This window comes from Oculina patagonica, chromosome 14 (genome assembly GCF_052425735.1).
Source record: "Oculina patagonica isolate OP01 chromosome 14, crgOcupat, whole genome shotgun sequence".
Lineage (NCBI taxonomy): Eukaryota > Metazoa > Cnidaria > Anthozoa > Scleractinia > Oculinidae > Oculina > Oculina patagonica.
Genome location: NC_135771.1, coordinates 2,210,886 through 2,221,081, shown reverse-complemented (window position 1 = coordinate 2,221,081; position 10,196 = coordinate 2,210,886).

The window sequence follows — 10,196 nt, the reverse complement described above, 5'->3', positions numbered from 1 at the left end:
AGATTTTTGAAACAAACACGACTCTTAGATTTTTTTTTTGCATCAAAAACGTAAAAAAAACTCAGAGATTGTGGAGTAGGTGGAAAGGAATATATTTCTCAAATTTTCAGTTGGCAGTGCTCATTGCAGCCAAGTTATTGGAAAAACAATATTCTGAAAATTGCAGAGCGTTGTATGATTTCGCCATATTGGTGTTCAACTTTGGTACATCAAAATGGCGGCCAAAACTGTCTGCAAGTAGAACGAAAGATTTCGCTACCAAAGTCATGGGTCGCACCTCGGAATGCTATGATAATCATTTATAACTCATAAGCATATCTGAAAGCATTTTAAAAGTGCAGAAAAATTGTTTTCTGTAACATTAGAGATCACGTTGAGTTAAATTGTCTCAAATTTCAAAACGCTTTACCTTAAAAACAAAGCACTCTTCTGGCAAAAAATTGTTCTCCAGCAATTAGTGACACTGATGTCTAGAATATACTAAAAGAACCGCCTTGTAGGTTCAATAGCTATGAATTTAGAATTTTGATGACGTCACGTGAAACCGTTTCATAGAAACTTTTTCGGCTCCAAATAATATGAGAAAGTAATGTCAACAATCTCAAAAGGTTCAGAAGATTTTTTTAACGAATACGAGCAAGGTTCATGTGTACGTTGTTTTGCACATGTTTATGTTTTCCTGTCATTAAGCCATTTGCGAAGCCTTGTTTAATAAAATAAAGATATCTGACTGAAGTGACCCAAACAAATAAAGCTTCTTTAAGTGACTTAAGTGACCCAAACAATTAAAGTGACCCAAACAAATAAACTTAAGTGACCCAAACAAATAAAGCTTCTTTAAGTGACTTAAGTGACCCAAACAATTAAAGTGACCCAAACAAATAAACTTAAGTGACCCAAACAAATAAAGCTTCTTTGAGTGACTTAAGTGGCTAAACAAATAAACTAAAGAGAACCAAACAAATAAAGCTTCTTTAAGTGACTAAAGTGACCCAAACAAATTAAGCTTCTTTAATTTAAGGCTTTGGGAGAGTTTTCGGGAAACAAATTGCAGTGCCTTCTGGTTTAATGTAGAATAAACATCACAGACACTATTCTGTTTTCACTCCTATTTGTTGTTAGATTTCTGACTAAAGTGACCCAACAAATAAAGCTTCTATAAATATTGATTTTGAAGACGTGCGTAGACAACTTATGAAGTAAAGCCTTAACAGTATTTTTAAGAAGATACCATTAATCATGCCTGATCGATCTGTCTAGACCGATAACACAGCATGCCAAATTCTAAGGGAAAAGCCCTGGGAACGAGGTTGCACAGCATGGCAATATTTTATATTTCTTCAGGTGCAACCCTAAACGACACCTTGACGGCTAAAACATCCTAAGTGAGACCGAGATCCTTTCCCGGGGGGGGGGGACTCCCATATGAGAGTGACGGGGATGCTCGTCGTCTCGCTTAGGGGTATAAATTTCGGACTTTTGGTCTCGCTTAGGGTGTTCTGGGAAAAATGCACGAAAATGACAATATTTTTAGCCGTCAGGGTCTCGTTTAGGGTTGCACACGAAGAAATATACAAATATAAGTTCTTTTTCTCAGAATTTTGGTATCTTTTAGGTGTCTAAAATAGCTTGACCCACGCCCAGATTGGTCTCTTTTAGGGGTTCTTTTCAAAATTTCCGACGAGCATCCCCGTCCCTTTAATATGGGAGTCCCCCCCCGGGATCCTTTGTTTAAACCCTAGCGAGATGACGACCACCCCCGTCCTTTTCATAGCAAGTGTCCCATCCTATCCCTCGGCACATACCTAGATAACCCCCACATCCCACCTCTGAGCCTAGCTGTCTCGAATCGACTGACGCTATCAGTACTTACTTGCAAGAGCAAACAGACAATATGGCGTCTAAATATGACGTCACGACAGCCATATTGGTGTGTCCCAAAACAAAGAAACGGCGGCCATATTGCTGTACCAAGCCACTCCTTCTGGAATTAAACTCCATTTTTGTCATATGCAAAATCGTCTTTGGTTTTAGTAAACCAATATGGCTTGTGGTCACGTGAGTGGAAACGCTCTATAACTCAGTACATGATCCCTTCTAGATCACTGTAAGGGTTGTTGTAATTATTCACTTTGTCGCGCGGAAGCGGCTCATTTTTAATATCCTGCGTTTTAATAAAGTCAAAATGTAAATGTAAAAAGCCTCACGGCTAAGTGGCTGCCTTGGGTTAATTTCCGATGGCCTAAAATCATACACGTAATATTGCTTTTCTTCTGTAGTTTGCGATATTCTAGTCAAAATACGGGGAAAAAGCGACCTTTATAGTCATTTGATATTGAATTACTCGTGCGCGAAGCTAAGCATGGATATTCACATCAAACCTTTGTAAAATTTACGTTACTGTAATATCCCTGTTGTCATTAATTCACTGGTTGATAAAGATCTGAATGTTAATGCGTTTTGTTATGAGTAACAAAACCATAATTTTTATGTTTGCAGTTTTTGGTCGCAGTTAAAAAGGCAGTATTATCAAGCTTTAGTGCAATATTAAATTCTCATGAAGATATTGGTATGGGTTGTAAATCCACTCATAGTGGCCTGGCCTGGCTAAAGTGTACTTTTCAAGACCTGAAAATTGTTAGAACGTGGCTTGGGCACAGACCGGTAGGAAAAGAGGGGCCACAAACTTGAAAACGTCGGGCCGACGTTTTTAAGTTTGACAGTTTTCAGAAAATTTCTTAAAAACCATTAATTGCGGTTTATTTTTATTCTTGAGATTGATTTCATGCCTTTCTTTTGTTGTTCAAAGGTTATTTTTCACCCAAATAGAAGCCCGCAGGGCCGAGAAAAATGATTTTTGAGAGCGCGCCATCCTCTTATTGCAGAGTCTGGATGACCGGGGGGTCCACTTATCTGGATCCTCTACTGCATCCTCGTAATTCTAGAATATTTTTCACCAAAACTCAGAAGATTTTTTCGTGACACTGTTCCTTTAAGTTAGCTCGATTTTGAATATTGACAAAAAAAATGAATGTTCAAATGTGCCATTAAGAGAAAGGGATCGTCACAGGGTTATAAAGCAGTAGCAACAAAAGCCTGATCCATCACACCATCTAGATTAATATTTAGAGGACGGATTTCGTATTATTAGAAAACTATAACTGAAACTGAACGGAATTAAAAGAATCTGTGATTAAAATAATGAATTCATAATTGGAATGGGTGGAGGGGTGGTCTGTCCAAGATTGTTAATTGACCAATTACAACACTGGTCTTAAGTTCAAAATGGAGCTTGAGACCAAACGGAACAAGAACTTCAAGTAGTTTATAACCGGGCGGTTAATGTTGGACCACTTCTTTCAGCTTTTTGGCTAGAAAGGCACGGAGCCGCTTTGTAAAAAAACTTTAGAAAAGCAGTCACTTGAGAAACACACAAGCCGTGTTTGCGTCAGTCACGGAGTGTGCGTGACATGAATTTTCTTTATCACGTCATCTCTTGTTTTAAACCACATGCCTGGCCGGATAAATTTCTGCTTACGCATGCAGTATTTATTTTGTTCCGGATGTTGAATAAAATAAACCCAAACCAGTTGAATGACATTAAAAAGAAGTCCATTTCACGCCAAAATAAAGACTAGACTAAGGCCATCCCGTTGTATTTCTTCGTTTAGCGTCGTCTGACGACTTAAGTCCGCGGTTTGCAAGAGTCACGGGGTTTGCGTGAACTGTAGCAGTGAGCGAAAATTCTCTTACTCACGTCATCCCTTTCTTTAATAAACTTGCATCAACAAATTCCTGCCTGGGCTTGCAAATTTTTATATTGTTCCGAATCTCAAACAAACTACACTCAAACCACTTGAATGGCATAAATTGATTTCGGTTAAAATTAAAGAAGCTTTAAAATCAAGTTCTTGAAGTTTAACTGCTATTTCCCCCCCCAAAAAAAAACAGCTTTCAGAAGCATTTGGGAAGTCGCGTGATTCGAAGCACGTAATTCTAACTGCGAGATTCGCTAGGTAATTCCCCTTTTCGTGATGACGTGTGTCCTGTGCCTTGACAAATTTTTGCTGGGTTTGCAATTTTCGTTTCGATTCCAAAAATAAACTCAAAAACACTTGCAAAACACACGAAAAATAATTCATATTTTCATTTAAAAATAGTTTGGACATGTCAAATCGCAACGTGAATGTTCAAGCCCTGAGCCAAACGCTTGAATATTAATTTAATGAACGATCGCCAGAAACATCAAAATTTGCGTGACCGTGACCTCCTTCTGGAACGATTTACCGACAAAAAAACGAAAACAAAACCCCAGGCAGATTATGAACCGGGCCCAGGCCCCGCCCGGTTAATTAAATTCCAGTGCAGAACAGAACAGACAGTTTGGCAATATGGATGAATGGGTATGGAAAACGTGTTTGTTATAAGCTGGAATTCGATATCGGAGTTCGTTATTTACATGCAAAAACCTCCGAGAAATGTCTCGCGACCACAAGCAGACCAACTTATTTCATTAAGTCGCAGTCCATAGTCTTAGTTAAAACAAAGAAAATCATAACCGTGAACGAGATTTGGATACCCAGTCTTAATAAGCATAGATTTTTACGATTTTTTCCCTCCGTTCACTCCTTAGTTTTTGTTTCTATTGAGGAGATGTATCAAACACGCGAGACAGTGTTTCATCGGCTATCCAAACATCTCGAATTTTGTCGAAAATACTCCGATTCGCGTCGTATTTTCAATTCTCTTCTCGGTGTTTGGATATCCCGATAAAACACCGCTTCTTGTGTTTGATATATTACTTCCAACACTCTTTTTTCCTGCAAAGTAAATTCCTACCATTTATGCTAAATTTTCAAAATGCATATTTTCAAAATGCATATAAGAAGCACGGTTCTAACAGTTAACAATTAACATTTGTCCCTTATGGTGGATTTCCACTGACACGTAATTTTTTATGTGCGTGAAAAAAATTAGAGATATGGTGGATTTCCACTGACGCGTAATTTTTTACGTATGTAAAAAAATTTAGAGACAATGTATGAACGGCTTGCGTACACGTTTACGCAAGCCTTTCATGCATTTTCTCTATTTTTTTCTCGCACGTAAAAAATTACGCGTCAGTGGAAATCCACCAATAAGGTATGAACGGCTTGCGTAAACGTGTACGCAAGCCGTTCATACATTCTCTCTAACTTTTTTCACGCACGTAAACGCGCGTAAAAAATTACGCGTCAGTGAAAATCCACCTTTACGTCCACTGCACCGGCCATTTTACGACGTTAAGTAAGACGAATAAATTAACGAACCGGAATGCACCTGTTTATACTACCAGATCACTGAACAAAACAATTTTTGACTGTTTATAGTAGAATTTCCACAAAGGTGTCTATACGAACCTTAGGGAAAATAGAGCGTCTGTAAACAGACAAGATATTTTTTTAAATTAAATTTGCTGTTTTATGCTGGTGAGATGTCATTTTTAAAGGTATATCTATCGATAGCTAAATGCTTAAGAACTTTGTTTGGCAGCTTGCTGATACTGTTTGTATAACGCATTCATCCTACTACTGACGTCAAATGATTTACGAGCCTTTTAATATTTATAATTGGCAGATCTATAGCATCAGGTCGCTAAATATAACCAAATAGAAGCTAAACAAAGTCGTCAAAGTCGTCTTCCATATCAATCCTTAAATATATTATTAATAAAATAACACCCTTTTTACCGCAACGCCGCACTTTTTTGTTCCTTAAAGGTTTTTGTAGCTAAACGTGTAGCGTGAGCTTATATTTTGGAGCTTTGCGAGAGAATAAAACTGTAAATATTAGTCATGTTAAAAATATCTTACTCATTGGGCTGATGTTTCTTGGAAAATATTCGAACGGCTCCTGCTGCGCTAAGAAATCCACTCTATCTAGCTAAATGCTGGACATTAAACAAGATATTTTTTCTCATCTCATTTATCTTTCGTGAAGTCTGCAGCGAGCAATTTTCTTACACAAAACCTTAAGCCCGATCTTTGACAAGTTTTACCCTACATATTCGTATAACCATCTAACCAGACGTCAATCGTTATCCTGATCCAAGCCATGTTAACTTACACACGGCTGAAAACTCTAACCGGCCTTTCTCTTGTTCGCTCGGTGACCATAAAAGACCCCCAAAAAGCTTCCTTAGCTGGTAACGAGAACAAGAAGCTAACTAAGCACGGCCGCTAGCTGTATGCAACTGATGGCCATGTATACATGAATCAGTCGATTCGAACATATTAAATAATGATATTAAAAACTGTGTATTGACCAATTTTGATCAACTATGAAAAATAGAAATTTGCTCACTCAAGCTCGCTGACGCCATATGGCTCCAGACTGTAAATGTTAAATTACCGAGTGACTGAACCGCTGTAAAACTTAGTGTTAAAACTTTGCATATTACTATGAAAGTGAGATAATATATTAAAGATGCGAATTAAGTTCCAAATGCCACAATATAAGCAGAACTAGGCTACGGTACGATACAGACAAATGTCTTGCAAAGCGAAGTTTGTTGTAAGTTTTATGGGTAAATAATTATATGGAATATATGTGGATATAAATTTTATAAAGTATCTACTAGAAACGACACATTCAAATTTTAAGATTCCTTTTTTATAAGTTAAGAAATGTATAAATACTCACCATAACGAACCGTAGTTTGCACTGAAGATGAGAAATAAGTCAAAATAAAAGGTAGAATAACCATCCGAATCAAGCGTCTGTTCATCTTGTTTTTGAGCGGCGTCACTGAACCTTAGTTTGCAATACACCGTGTATATATAATATCAGACCATCTGCTGCATAGAGGACGGGAACAGTTTGTGCCCCATCGTAATAATATTTATAAACAATGGATGTAAACTCAATGACAGTCAGCGGGGGATTATGGTAGGTTTTGTCACTTAGCCGGAATAGACTAAAGCAAATGTCCACCTTCGCATAAATTAATCATCGGTGCTGTTTCTCGAAACGACGTGTTCCACAAACGTTTCTAATGAACTTTTTTCTAGGGCTTTCTTTGTATGGGATAACAAAAGTCTGCAGTAACTACATAACTACAGAGTCAAAGTGCATAATTTAAAGTAAACCTTTTTTATTGAGGAACTGTTAAATGCCGATTCCAACTGTTATAAGAGCTTTCGAATATATTATGCATGTGACAGTTATTTATTAACCATTTGAATTCTAGTTCACACAAAAGCTCGAACACGTTTTGTGTTTAAACGCAAAAGTTACTTACTGCGAAAGTTTGTTGATTTCAGGGTCACCTTTATTGACTCATATTAGCGAGAGCATGTTCCAACCTGGTGTAAAATTCACCCTTCATTTTCCACTGTTGCTTATTTTCCATTTTTCATATATTTGGAGCCTGCCTATTAATTAGTATAAATTGGGAATGTGCGTAAGCATAAAACATGACGCCTAATGTCCACCACTAATTCGTCGTCTTTTTTAATGTCCCATTAGGCCTAACAGTTTTGGTTTTATTCATGACATTTAGTCATTTCCGGGTATAAAACATGAAAGTTTTAAGGAGTGATATTCATCTGTGAAATTTTCGCCGAAGTTCCAGCTTCTTCCAGCCCAGATCAATTACGTAATGCCTCTGTTGAGGATGACAGCATTAGTGAGTCTAGGATAGCTTTGGCCGCTTTGTTTTGAAGAATTTGAAGGGATTCTTTCAGAATAAGATTATTTTTTTCACCCCAAATCCCAAACCCTCTCTTCCAGCGCCGACTATTCTTGCAGCTGGTAGCCTTTCTTAAACTCTCTCGTATTTTACACTACGCTTTCTTCTTCTTTTCCCGCCAAAGAGAAACTTAGCAAAAGAACTTATTGTCGCTTCATCGTAAAGGCTCCGAGGGGATCACAGAAAGGAGAGGGTTGTTTACCTCGGGCCTATTTTTGTTTTCGAATTCCCTAGTTTTCCCACGCCCCCTTGTACGCGAAGACAACAGAAGCGTCTCCAGCGAAGAGAGGTAAAAAGTAGAAATTTCTCGTAAACTACAGCTGTTTGTAAGGTTTGTGAACAAAAAGGAGAGGGTTTTTTACCTCGGGCCTATTTTCTTTTCGAATTCCCTAGTTTTTCCACGCCCCCTTGTACGCGAAGACAACAGAAGCGTCTGCAGCGAAGAGAGGTAAAAAGAAGAAATTTTGTAGTAAACTACAGCTGTTTGTATGGTTTGTGAACAGACTCCCAGGTAACAACAACAACAAGCTTTAATTTTTTGCATGGCAATAAATCGTTACAGCATTACAAAAGAGTAAGGTAATAACAAAGCGAAAAAAAATGCTATACAAGAAAATAAAAAAAAAAGAAGAAAAATTAAAACATATAAACAATAATCAAGGTTTCCCAAAAGCAATAATTAGTCTCGCGTATTGGAATATACGCATTGTAACGTTTGATGTTATAAAAAGAACTCAGTATGTTAGTTATATTAGTGTGTTAAGCTACATTGTATCGTTGCCCCCCTGGGGAGCAACTAGCGATGCGTAAAATCGCCCTTGGGAAGGGCGCTCGTTCGTTTATAGTGTTTTTGTCGAGGAAAGATGTAAAGACTCCAGAAACAGTCTTTTGTTCTTGCTGCTTACACCTGTTTCAAGAATTTTTGGAGTCTTTACATTATTTCCTCGACAAAAACACTATAAACGAAAGAGCGCCCTTCCCAAGGGTTTACGCATCGCTAGTTGCACCCCAGGGGGCAACAAACAATAACGTCAATGCAACTTATTAGAATTCTGCGAACCTTGCAAAATATCCATCATTCTCTGAAGAAGACCGCAGAAGGCGATCGAAAATTTAGAGTATAAAAAAAAAAAAAAAAAAAAAAAATTAATATATACTTTTAACCTTTTTATATTTTTAGATCTGTAATTAAACCATTTATTTCACGAGAGCATTATAACGAGCTACGGTTCCTCAGCTCTTCGTGGATGAATAAATTATGTCTATGTCTATTAACCAAGATGGATAGGTTAGATCTTTTGGGAAGGCAGGGTTATTTAGAGAGTTTTTAGACGAACATTTAGTGTTTTGAGGTTTTGCATCAAACATAGCCATGCACATCTGCTCCAGTCTCTACAGTAGATCGGAATTGAGAAATTTGTTGACATATATATTTTGTTGGCTTCAGCTCTTTCCCAGTGATCAGTACGTACTTATCCCTTAGCCATTGTCGAGCAAGAACAAAAAACGTGAAAGGTTAAAGGAGCTATGCCGTGGGGATTTCGCAGATTTTTGGTCTAAACTGTTCAGAAGTTAGTGGTAGGCAACTAAACCCATAAAAAACATTATCTTTGAACATCTTATTAGGAAGATATAACCTTTATTTGCGGATAGAAATCAAGCTACGGCTATAAATATCCATATTTTTGAAGACGCGCGGAAACAACTTGAAAAAGTGAGCCTTACTTTTTCAAGTTGCCGTTTCCATCCGAGCCATCCGCAGCCAAAGACGCTTGTTAGCAGTTTCAGTGCTTTTATTAATGTAGCAATTTTTTCCATAAAAATGGACTATTATTTTTAGGTTTTCTGCGACACAAATATAAATTTTGGCTGTTCAAAAATCTGGTTAATCCGTGACATAGTCCCTTTAATGTTATACAAATGGCCACAAATTCTGGCTTATTTATTCACTGGCTGTCGTCTGCACAATGCCTTTGACGCAACTCCTTGAATACGACTGATCTTAACCGATCTTAACTGATCTTGTCGATTGGAATTAAAAGATAAAATGAAAATTAACTTATCGGCGAGAACATTAAATATGCCGGTTTCTTTAATTCGTTTCAGAAAGACATTCAATTTGAAGACTTAACAGCTGTTACGTCCCCGTTAGATAGTTGAGGTGCTTTTTATTATTTTTACTTAGATGAAATGAGAAAAATGTAATCTTAAAATAAAGTCAATTACCTATGCTCTTATAAAAGCATATGTTAGGTTCCCATGTTGCCTACAGAAACAAGCATAGTGGTAAAGAACGATGCAATTAAAATCTCGCCGGGATATTACACAAATGACAAATGAATTGTAATCGAATGTAATCCTGATAAGCCAATAGAAAAGCTTAAAATAGATTGTATACTACGGCGGAGGTTGACAACTTTCATGAAACAACAAGACACCGCTCTAAAATAAAATTAAATTAAACATA